Source organism: Myotis davidii, unplaced genomic scaffold (assembly GCF_000327345.1).
Source record: "Myotis davidii unplaced genomic scaffold, ASM32734v1 scaffold240, whole genome shotgun sequence".
NCBI lineage: Eukaryota > Metazoa > Chordata > Mammalia > Chiroptera > Vespertilionidae > Myotis > Myotis davidii.
Window position 1 is genome coordinate 1,387,720 of NW_006292334.1, and position 12,442 is coordinate 1,400,161.

The window sequence follows — 12,442 nt, forward strand, 5'->3', positions numbered from 1 at the left end:
TTAAATACCTTACAATATTGTATGTCAATTATACCTCAATAAAGCAGAATTAAATCAATTAAATTTTAAAACTATGTTTTAGGTAGCCCGAGTATTCTATGAAAGGCCTATCTCAAGAGCTGAAGGAGAGAAAGATGTGAAGAAATCAGAGAAATTTCACTTTACAAATAAGTTTCCACATAAGATTTCATCAGGAACGAGAGGTTGTTAAGCTACATTTTTTAAAAAATCATTAAAAGAAATGATTTCCTAATTTTTTCATAGATCATAATTTTTAAATGGGGGATAATAAAATAGTATTTTGCCAATTAATGAAATGAAGGAAATTTTAAAGGCTCTCATTCATTTTCATCATTACTTTATATAAGAAATAATCCTTTCCCAATAAAAAGACAGAAAATCTTATAATTTCAAAATAAACAACAGCAATTTGAATTGAAATATTTTAGCCTTAAAGAAAACTTATAATGTTATCTATATCTTTCTGATTTTGCAGCAAACCAGTAAAAACTCAGTTACAGGCCAGCCTCTATGACAGACATTGATGGGAACCTCTGCTGCAGAACTCTTCAACTCAGGGGTTCAATAAAACCTTTTCCAGTCTTTCTTCTTTCTCCTCAAAGTACTATCTCCTTAGTTCAGTGGCCTTGCCAAGGTTTCTACCCAAAATAACATTAGTAAAGAGGCCAACATTGACGCAGACTTCTCAAACATGCCATAGCATTTAGAGTTCTGAGATAGGGCCCTGTCCAATTCAACCAGGTTTCACAGATTCCATTATAGGGTAAGAAACAAATACATTATAAGCAATCATAGTAACCTTTAGATTCATAATGGATAGTTGTCTATACACAGTTCTCCTTTCCATCATCCCCAGTGCAAATTCTCAGGAATCAGCACCATAATAATTACCAGTTGGGACTAGACACAGTAACCCAAGGCCTGCAATCGATGATCAAATAAGTCAATAAGTAAAATAAGAAATAAGAATGAAGGTAGATGACATTGTATCTGAATTTGTTTCTGCCAACTTGAGTGAAAAATTACCATTTGCATATGTATATGCCATAAAATAATATACATTTATATTTTCAAACATTGTTCTTTTCCCTCATGAGAAATACAACAAATTCCCAACAGTAATGTTATGGACTGTCAGGAGTCCATATTCTGTGGACATATTAAAATCTCCTACGGGTTAAGTATAGTTTATAAGACCATCTCTGCCTACTATCCCACTGCCCAAGTGACTTTGCTCCACATACACCAAGAATGATAGGACAGGATCATTAGTTTTAATTTTTTTAGCTGTATTAACTGGTAAAATTTTATTTACCTAGAGAAATCTCATTTTTAAATACTTAGACAATTTTATTTCTCCTTTATTAACTCCCAGCTTCATCCTCCCCCCATGCTCTACCATGCATATTACAAAAACAACTTGATCAATGAACAGCTCTTAGAAGAGATAGATTAAATTGTAAAATAAAAACAATTTCTCTTACATGGATTCCGATGATATCATATTTTATACTGCTAAAATTACTTACATCATTATTAGCCAATATTAATGAATCACCTTCTAACACATGGAAATATATGTAGACTACAAAATTATCACAATATAAAGATAAGATTTTAATTACTAAAGATCAAAAATCTAAGAAAATTTCAATACTTAAAATTATAACTAGATCTTATCTGGCCAATGAGACACAGAGGGAGAATTATACATATATATATACACACATGAGTTTTCCAATTCTACTGTGGGCTTTGATGCTATTATTACTAGTTCATTTCATCTTGCTTTGTTTTTCACAGATAAAATAATAACAATATAAGTGAAGCAAAAAAATGAAACAGAATGTACTAAACTTATATTCTGGGTCAAACATTATACTTAACTGTATTTGTTCTCAGTTTTCACAAGTTTTTTGAAGTAGGAAATTAATTTGTATTATCTCTCCCATTTCACATATAATGAGATTGAGGCTTAGTGTGATTAAGGAGCATGCCCTTGGCAAGTCCATAGCATTAAACCCAAGTTAAGTCCAACTCCAATGTCCCTGATCTCACTAGGCTACCGGGCTAAACAAAGAATGTATTTGACAGGGTTTTATAGTGTGCCTGTTATATGTCAGCTGCTTAATCATGGAGTCATGAAGCAGGAACTTGGAACACGGAAGAACTTTTATTTTAATTAATTTGGTCCACACATATTTATTGGGTGCTTACTCTGTGCCAGACAGAGGAGAGGTTCCTACCTGGAAATGTTGACATGGAATAAAAGACAAATATTAGTTCATTGCTGACAATTACTGAATCGCACCCAATCCTGTTGGTCAGTTACCAAGTAGGGCTTCTATGCCAGGGCTGGAAATATCATTATTGGGGACTTGTGATTCCCAAGAATCTGCTTATCCTCAGAACCCTGATTTCTGGGCTCATTCTGACTTCCATGACTTGTTTTTATCACAATTTAAATAGGATCTACAAATAACTTATTTTTTAAAATTCAAATAATTTAGTCTTTCTTTTAAAAACTTAAAGGCATAATTTTGTATCTTTTGTAAAAGTTATGTAGAACCTAGTTCACAGTAAGCAGTCACAAAGTCTCTTTTCCCCCCTAGAAAGGAACTTAGAGAACACTAGCCCAACCCACTCAGTTAATCGTTAAGGACATTAAGACAAAGGGATATGGCTAATAACATGACTAGTTACTAGCAGAACTGAGGCAAGACCTCAACTCTCTTAACGCCTGGTCTAGTACAATTTCCAATTCCATGTCCCTGCTCATTTAGAATTAAGGCAATTTCTCAAATAGGGAAGTCTTTTCAATTTATAGCTCTAATTATGGGTGTGAGAGTCACAAAATTCTCTGCCTATTCTCTAATTAAAGAAGTGGTAAAAGACATGACTGACGTAATGAACATCAAAAAAGGAAAAATAATGAAATAAACATTATGAGGTTATGAGTTGGCTTGAGATCAATTCACTGGTCTTCATTATGCTTATTAATACATGCTTGATTTTTATCCAAATGAGCTCCAACTCTACACTCTAATCCAGCAGAGTGGTAGCTTCACAGGTTTTGTGTATCCAAAAAGAAAGTAAGATTTAATCAAGTATGGTTAAGTTCCTATATGCACAAGACATTATCATAAACAGTACAGGTAATACAATGTTTCTAAGACATAGTCCCTGACCTTTAAAAGTATTACATCTTTTTTGTTACTATAACAGAATTTCCATTAGTAGACAATCATGTCATTCATGCATTCATTCACTGGCCAAATTATTTATTGAGCATCTATTATGTGTAATCACTATGTTAAGGAGACTATCAACAAAAGCAAGCGAACAAAAGAAGCGCAGTTGTATATGCATTAATTATGCGTTGTTGCATAGCAAACCACTCTAAAACTTAGTGACATAAAACAACAACAAATGTATTATCCTACCGTTACTGTGGAGTTGGAGTTCAGGTGTGATTCAGAATCTCTTAAGAGTTCAAGTTAAGCTGCCCACTAGAGTTGCTGTTTCATCTGAAATCTCAGCTGTGGAGGAGAAGAAATTGAACAGACATGCTTCCAAGCCTCCTCACATGGTTACTGACATGCCTCAGTCACTTACCATGTGAGCCTCTCCGCAGAGCTGCTTTATGATAGGTCAGCTGGCTTCCTTAGGAAGAGCAATCTAAGACGGAATTGGCCAAACAGAAGCTATCATCTTTTTATAACCTAATCACAGAAGTACCACCACAGCATGCATTATCCTACTCATTAGAAGTCTGCCCACAGGCAAGGGGAGAGAATCACAAAGGCCTTGGGGGTGGAGGGAGGAGTCACTGGGACCATCTCCACTGCCTAGCACAACCAATCTTGCCCATGGGGAGCTTAGGCGCTTTTTATGAGTTTTTATATGTGGCCCTTGGCTTTAAAAAGTGTTGGGCCTGTGGCAGGTTCTCAACCATTATTTGCATAATTGAGGAGAACGCCTGGCTGAGTATTTTATACTTAATTTAATGGACAAGGTAAAACCATTCATAGTTGGAGCATTAAAGAGCATAAGAGTTGGAGAGAACTTTTTTCACTCTAATATTACCCTTTCTCAGCAATTGTTTTCTCACACGTACTAAGAAAAATGTTCCTTTCCTTGTTCCTGCATTTTGTGACTAGCCATTCCAGTTTACCCGGACTAAGAGGGGTTTGTGGGATATGGAACATTCAGTGCTGAAATGAGGACCTCCCTCTACCCCCAAGGCCTTTGTGAGGACCAGCCAGCTAGTCATTCTATTGTAAGCCCATCCATAGTCCTTTCTCCACTCAGAAGGAAGAATGATCATTCTAATTGGTAATGTTAACATAAAAAAACCATTGAAACCTGTAAAGAATTTTTGTGAGTTTATTTGAGCCAAACTGTCGACATATGCCACGAAGCAGAACCTCAACGAATTGAGATAATGCTCCGGAGAATGGCGAAGTTACATTTGTATTTATACATTGCAATCAAAGGAGGGACATTGGTGGTTTACATGAAATTCATTGGTGACAGATTAAGGAGGTGGGATTAAGCGAAGCTGAGGAAACCTCTAGGATAGGATAAAAAGTAAAATGATGGACACATACCTTATCATAGATGCAAACAACAGATAGGCTCAGTTACGTAAAGGTTGACCTTGTCAGTGAAGACACTGGCCTAGGACATAACTGCCCACCATAACTGCTTTAGTTAAAGTTTAATTTCAGACCATTCTTTGTGGTTACTTTAGGTCTCTGAGTTTGCAAGACTGCCATGCAGGCCTCCCCTGAGCTTGTCAGGTCAGCAAGCAGCCCCTTTAGTCTACAGTCCTCATCTCCAGAGTATATCAATAGTGATACAGAATTTTTGGACTGGAACCCGGATTCTTTGTCCACCAGAGTCAAAGAATGAATCCACGGACAGAGGGTAGTATAGCAAAGGTAGAGATTTAATAAAGAACAAGTACAAACTCCCAGGTGGTGAGGGGGAAAGGGTCCCACTGAGTGCCTTTTCCATACGGCTTATAAAGGCAATAGATCCTTGTGCTTTGATATCCCCTCTGATTGGTCACTATTCCCTTAGCCTGGTTACTATAGTAACTCCTGAACTCAAAGGTCAACCTCACATGGGACATTTGAGGTTCTCCCTTCCCCCCACCCTCCTTCCTTATTGTTTTTCTATTCCCTTTGGGCTTTTTTCTTCTTTTGGATGAAGGCCTTCCTTCCCTTTATTTTGTAAATATAGACCTTTTGCTGTTCCCAGCTCCCTCATTCTATGGAAATGTACCTGTTGCAGCAGCTCCCCCATTCTATGGAAATATACCTTCTGCTGCTCTGTAGCCCTGTGCTTCTTCCATGGTCCCCTTGATTTCTAAGATTTCTAAAATTTCCTAAAACCTGTCTTTTCCACCCCTAAAAATTCCTATTTCAATAGCAAAGATGTTCTCTCTCAGCATCTGGATCACCTGTGCTTAGACATAGACAGTTCATCTCACCCTTTCACTGTCCATTGAGGAGGCTTCTGCTCTCTCATTTCCAGCCTAAGAATTAGTTCAAAGAAGGTGGGAGTTAGGAGGCTTGGACAAATTCCATCAACTAGTTTTGCCAACAATTAAACAATTGCATAGAACTCAGAAAGAAAAGCAGCAGTTAGGATCTCCCGCATATACAACAATGACTAAAGCTAAATTCTCAATAGATTATGTAGCAAGTGTTTATAAAATGCCTACTTTGAGCCATATAAAGTATTAGAGAAATAAAAATAAAATAGGCAGTCCTCACTCTTGTGACATGTTGCATGAGAGGACAGACATATAAACTAATACTTAAATATATTATATTAAATTATATGATAGTCATTTATTTATAATGTCATGAAAGCAAGAGGGAAGGTGGACTTTTTCCATTAAAACTCCAGTTATTAGTATGTTGGTTGCAACTTTCTCCAGAGTAATAAAATTTGTGTTTGATTGTTTAGAGAAAATAATGCTTGAATTGAATCTTGAAAAATGAACACAAGTTTGTGAGGTGAATTAGTTAAAAAGTCGTTGCAATCAAAGATAATAGACTGTATGAACACATAAAAGTATAGGAAGATGGTGGAAATAACAGAAAATAATAATTTAGAATGTCTCCACTAGTAGGAGAATGTAGAGACATGGACGAAAAGGAAAGTTAAAGTTTCTCTGGGCGCTGGGTGTCTTGGAATAACAGATTATGTCAAAAGCCTGAGAGATCCAAGTTACAGATTGGATAGAGCCTGGAGGTGGAAAGAACAGCTGTCAGCACTGAACACGGAAACCAGAACTGAAGTGGTTGTCATGGTATGAAACGGGAGGAGCAAATTGGACAGACATAGGCGGGGAACGGAATTGGCAGGAGTCTTCTGGTAAAAGAAAATGGGAGCACAGGAATGAAAGGTAACACCGAGGCCTGGAGCTAAGTAACCGGAAGAAGAGAAGTCCCCTCAACAGGACTAGGAAAGTGAGAAGGAGCTGGTCTTTGATAATTGACTCAACTAAAGAAACGTTCAGTTTGAGGAGTTGGTAGGACACATGCCTAGGAATGCGAAACAGCAACTGGAAATGTAGACTTGGATCATAAAAAGATGGCAAGGCCTCAGACACAGGTGTGTCTAGAGATGATGATAGGAGAAAAATGAATTGAGAAAAAGAAAATAAATTGAGATAAAAGTGGCAGAGGCTGAATATTTAGAAAAATCAGTATTTTGGAAGGTGAAAGAAGAGTCCTTTGGAAGAACCAGGGAGGAGAAGCAAATCAGAGGTATCACTCAGTAGACGAGAGAGACTTTCAAGGAAGAAGAATGACCAGCTGGGTCGGAGCTATTGCAAAAGTCAGGTTTCATTATGGCCAGGAGAGCATATATGGCCACTCAGAGAACCAAATAAAGGTAACGTAGGGGTTATGGACAGGGAGAACTTGGAATTGCAGACAGATAATACTTATCACAAATACACTTTATTTTTAAGCATCACAAGATCTATCAAGGAAACCCCTCCAGATTATAAGGTTATCTACCTATTTTACTTATGAACAATATCAATATCAAATATTAGGCCTAAATTTCCCACGTATTCATTCATGTATCCATCCACTCAAACATTGTAGTCTCTTCAAGAAGCCATCAGCCTATCTGCCTGAGTCAGAAACACAAGTAAATAGCCCCAAAGTGTGCAAAAGCCATAGCACTATCGTAGGGGACAAAGGAAGTTCAAAAGATACATGGAGTTTTCTAGGCATAGGGCTTGCGAACAGTGCCAACAAGAAGGCAAAATGTGGATTCATCTGCAGTAGTTCCACCGAGACAAGGTCATTAGTCTCCCTGTCCATGTGCCAGATAGCAACTGACAAACTCCAACAAATAAAGACCTTGAATAAAAGAAGCTGAGGCAACCACTAACACAAAGAACCAAGGAACGAACCAAGCAATATTCACTTTTCATGAAAAACACTTCTCCTTGCTTTAACTGCAATTGGTGTCTACGTGGAAAATTTACAGAAACACAGTTCACGAGTCTTGTGTTACTGGAGATAAGACTCACAATCATTTTTGGTGGAGGCCTTACAAAGAAGGTGTTGTCAAACAGGTAAGTCCCAATATAGCTGAAGCATGAAAACCATATGACTTATCTGTATGGCCGCAGCATAAGCTAAGGACAGAAGCTGTGATTACTGCCTCTGCAAAGCAGAAACAAGGCAAGATTGCTAATGTCATCCTGATTCACCAAGTGCAGTAAGACTGTTCTCCTTTCAGCAAAATTGCTGAACTGTGTGGTTGAGGCTGGATGATTTCCACACAAAAGGACTCCTAGTCTCGCACAGATTTGAAACAGCAAAAGAATCTGTGAGGCCACAACAGACGTGCCATGTTGAAGAGTCCCGTCCATGTTAGCAGGTACCAGAAGAATGAATGGAAGAGCAGATCAGCCCAGCAGGGGCCACTTGTAGTGAAAGAAATTGGCAAATCAACTTACAGGCCTGACTCAAATCTGCCCGACCTCGTGTCCACAAGGTGGTGAATGAAACAGGAAGGAACAATATTCCATTACCATTACCATGTAGAAACCCCACCTTTCTTGGCACTCCTCAGGCTTCGAGTCATCTGCAACTGCACCATCATAGCCAATCAGCATTAATAAAAAGCCACATCACACCCGCGCTATTCTGCCCAACAAAACTTATTGGCACCTAACTCATGCTGGGCAGTAACTACTGTTGTTCAGAGAGAATGGAGGTGTCCACGTGCCTTTGGTTCCTGAGGTAAAGGGCAGCTCTGGAGGAAGGAAGATAAAACAAGAAATCAATTACACCTGGAAGAGTCTTCCTCCAAAAAGAGGGTCTGGGCTCCCACATCATCAGTCGAAAAGGGTATACACAGGAAACTAGCCAGGAAAATTTCCCCACATCCCCATGCCCATCAAACATGGAGCATGCATGGTACACATAACTAAACTTCCTTTGGCATGGCTCCAGGTAAGAACTCTAAGTACATGTCCCTGCTCAAGATTAGAAGAGTTATTTCAACCAAAACATGATTCCCACTATGACTTGGAATCCAGACTTTTTGTGGTTAAAGTGGCTTTGTGGGATTTATCTTCTTAAATCCCTTCATTATAGAGGTTAAGAAACTAAGACTCAAAGACATGCTATGTTTAACATGACACAAAATAATTCAAATCTCTAAAAGTTGATGTTTACCTGGTTTTATTTATTCTAGAAAATAAAACCTTGACACTGATATTACCAAGTTTTTTTTATGTCAAGTGGGAGATTTGTGGAAAATGACTGGCCCCATACTCTTCAAAAACAAAAATCTAAACTTCCTACCCATATTTAGTGTAATATAAGTACAATGAGTTCTAAGTCAGTGTCTTTGCCATGAAGAAGCAATGCCTGGAGCCTGAACTGGGATGTCCATTCCTTACTTCAGGGTCTCAGTACAGACTTCAGATGATGAGTCAGTCACCTTTGTTTGTTAGCTTTCAAATTGGCATTCTATGGCTATTGTCAGAAGGACAAGAGATAACAAATGCTGGTTAAAATGTAGAGAAAAGGAACCCTTATGTACTATTGGTGGAATTGTAAGTTGTTACAGCTGCTATAAAAAACAGTATGGAGAGTCCCCAAAAATCTAAAAAATGTAACTACTATATGACCCAGCAATATATATATTCTGGGGATATATTGAAGAAAACAGAAACACTATTTTGGATGATAGTGTACCCAGATGTTCATAGCAGGATTATTTACAATAGCAAAGACATGGAAATAACCTAAGTGCCTGTCAATGAATAAGCTGATAAAGAAGTGGTGGTATATACACAGAATGGAATATTACTCAGCCATAAAAAGGTAGAAAATCCCTCCATTTACAAAAACATGGATAAATCTGGAGGGGATTATGCTAAGTGAAATAAGTCAGACAGAAAGATACACAGTATTTGTCTGATATCACTTATATATGGAATCTGGAAAGAACAAAACATTGCTGATTCAATTCCTGGTCAGGGCACCTAACTGGGTTTTGGCTTCTATCCCCAGTTGGGATACATATGGAAGGCAACGGATCAATGTTTCTCTCACATCAATGTTTCACTCTCTCTCAGCATGTCCTCTGGGGAGGATTAAAAATAAATAAAATGCTTCTGCCTTAAAAAATAAATGTCTATAATTAATTAACATTTTTTCTTTTATTATATCTATATGAGATGATGGAATATTAACTGAACATATGTAGTAAATGTTAGGTTAGGTGGCTCAGGAGGCGGCATAGGAAATAAAGAGAGCCGAGTTAGTCAGAAAAGAAAGAAAGGAAAGGTTTTATTCTGCGTCCCTGGGCAACCCAGGAACCCCAAAGACAGGGCACGTGGATCCACAGGGAGGGGGGACTTTGTTTTATACTGCGGTTGGGTGAGGGGCGGGGGGACATGAACCGAGGAAGTCCCCGCCACAGGGGGTCAACAGGGTATTCAGGAAGGAGTCAGTATCGGTGTGGGGGTCGTGTGGATTCCAGAGAGAAGCCAGTATCTGTGTCTGGCACGTTGATCTGTTAGAAATTCTAGGGGGGCAGGGGGTCCATTATCTCATCACATGTCTGCATGTATCCGATCCTGGGCTCTCTCCGACCTAACAGTAAACTTTTCACAATATATGCAGGTCAAACCATTTTGCTATACATGTTAAACTTATACAGTGCTGTGTATCAATTATATCTCAATAAAACAGGGGCAGGGGGCATTCTAACCTGAGCATACAGCATCTGAGTTCTTTCATTGAGGATCAAATCTTCTTTGGAAGCTAATGTCTTTGGACACATTGGTTATGGGAAGGCTTTTTGATAGGCAGAGGAGAAGTAGGAAGAGCAGCAGCAGTGGTCCAGTGGGCTGACCCCAAAGTCAGGTTATCTGGGTCACAATTTCAGCTCTGCCTCTTGGTAACTGAAGGAGTTGGGCAACACAGAGACCTCTTATTCCTGTTTTTTCTGTCAAAAGGAAATGATAATAACGATAGCAACTTCATAGAGATGTTCTAAAGATTAAATAAAATAATAGGGAGAACAATGCTTTGAACAAACTTTGAGGCCTCAAAATGTTAGCTGTTCCACCCTAAAATTAAGAAGGTTGGCCTTATATGTACCTTGCCATAAAATTTCCTGTGTCAACATTTCCCAGATAACAGTATCTTGGCTTATGGCTTAATTTTTACATGCTTAATATAATGGATATTGCAGATAATTAGGCTGACTGGAATAGAATCTATAATACTTTCCTTTAATCTATGTGTCTTTCTATAACTCACTTCCAGTTTTGTAAGACATCAACTCCAGTGTTTTCTTGCTAAAGGGTACAAATTTACATCCATGATCACAATTCCAACCATTCCTCTCAACCATTGATATAATGTAAATTAGGTAGAGCCTAGATGGTAGTTTTCTGGTTTTCTATGTTTGATGGGAAGACCTAGATTCTACTTCTATTTTGAGGTCAACTGCCACTTAACTATGACACAATCTGTTATTTTGATATTGCTATAAATAGGCCCAGGGCTTTTTAGCAATAGTTATGCTTACAAATGTTTTTAAAGGTAAATATAAGCAGGGGGGGGGGGAACTCAACCATATTAACCATATTATTCAAAAGCAGTGATGTACGAATGGTTATTAAATGAGCTCAGCAGGTCTCTTCTTGAATCTAGGGAATAGTTATATATGTTCTATTCTGCACTAAACTTTTTATTCAAAGGAACTGTCAAATGAGTCACCTGCCACAGGACACATTCAGGTCAAAAACTGCTCCCAAAGAAGAATGTCCAGTTTCTAGCCATTTATTCCAGTTCTCTTATTCTATAAAGTACTTTATCTTTTATACCATATGCAAAATCAGTGTGAAATATATACTCTCAAAAATCTTACCTAAATTTGCATTTACTAGCTCGTTTATACAGGGATATATACTTCAAGCATTCTACCAACTTAAACACCAAATAAAAGCTACAAGTTTAGTTTATGTATTTTAAAGATTATTATTATAGGACACTCATTTAGTTGCAGTTTTCATAAAAGAGACAAACATTTATTATTCCAATATAGGACTGTTATGTTAAAATTCAAACTATACAAAACCAGCTTTGCTTTGTTCACTATAAGCCAACATCTTTGATTTGTTATTGCTTTTTCTTCTTTTAATCATTTAAAAAATGCTTAAAATCATTTTTTATATTTTATCATGTCAAATTTTATATCCTAAGAATACAAAATAAATTTAGAGAAAAAAAGTGAGTATTAATCTATTGTTCCATACACAGTAATATAAATACAGCTGCTTACACAAATAAAATGTATATAGCTATTGCCTTAAATGGCTTACGGGAAAAATGATAACCTATGTAAAGTAGGTTTTCCACAACAGTTAAAATACGAAAGATTAATCATATCCAAAAGATTCATCACTTGACATGTTAGAGCAGCGGTTCTCAACCTGTGGGTCACGACCCCTTTGGCGGTCAAAAGACCCTTTCACAGGGGCAGCCTAAGACCATCCTGCACATCAGATATTTACATTACAATTCATAACAGTAGCAACATTACAGTTATGAAGTAGCAATGAAAATAATTTTATGGTTGGGTCACAACATGAGGAACTGTATTTAAAGGGCCAGAAGGTTGAGAACCACTGTGTTAGAGGGTATTTTGTTCTCCTTTCTTTTTACTGGTGACTAGCTATCTCAGTAATGTACATTGAATCTCAGAATTTCAATTTCTAAACTCCATTGGTTCTGCTCCCATTGTTTGATCACATTGCTCTTGCCAACTCAGAACTTCTTGGCATCTCCCTCCACACCTGGAGAAAAATACTGATAGCTGGGCACCACCCCATAGTGATTTCATAAAGGTGGTGCTG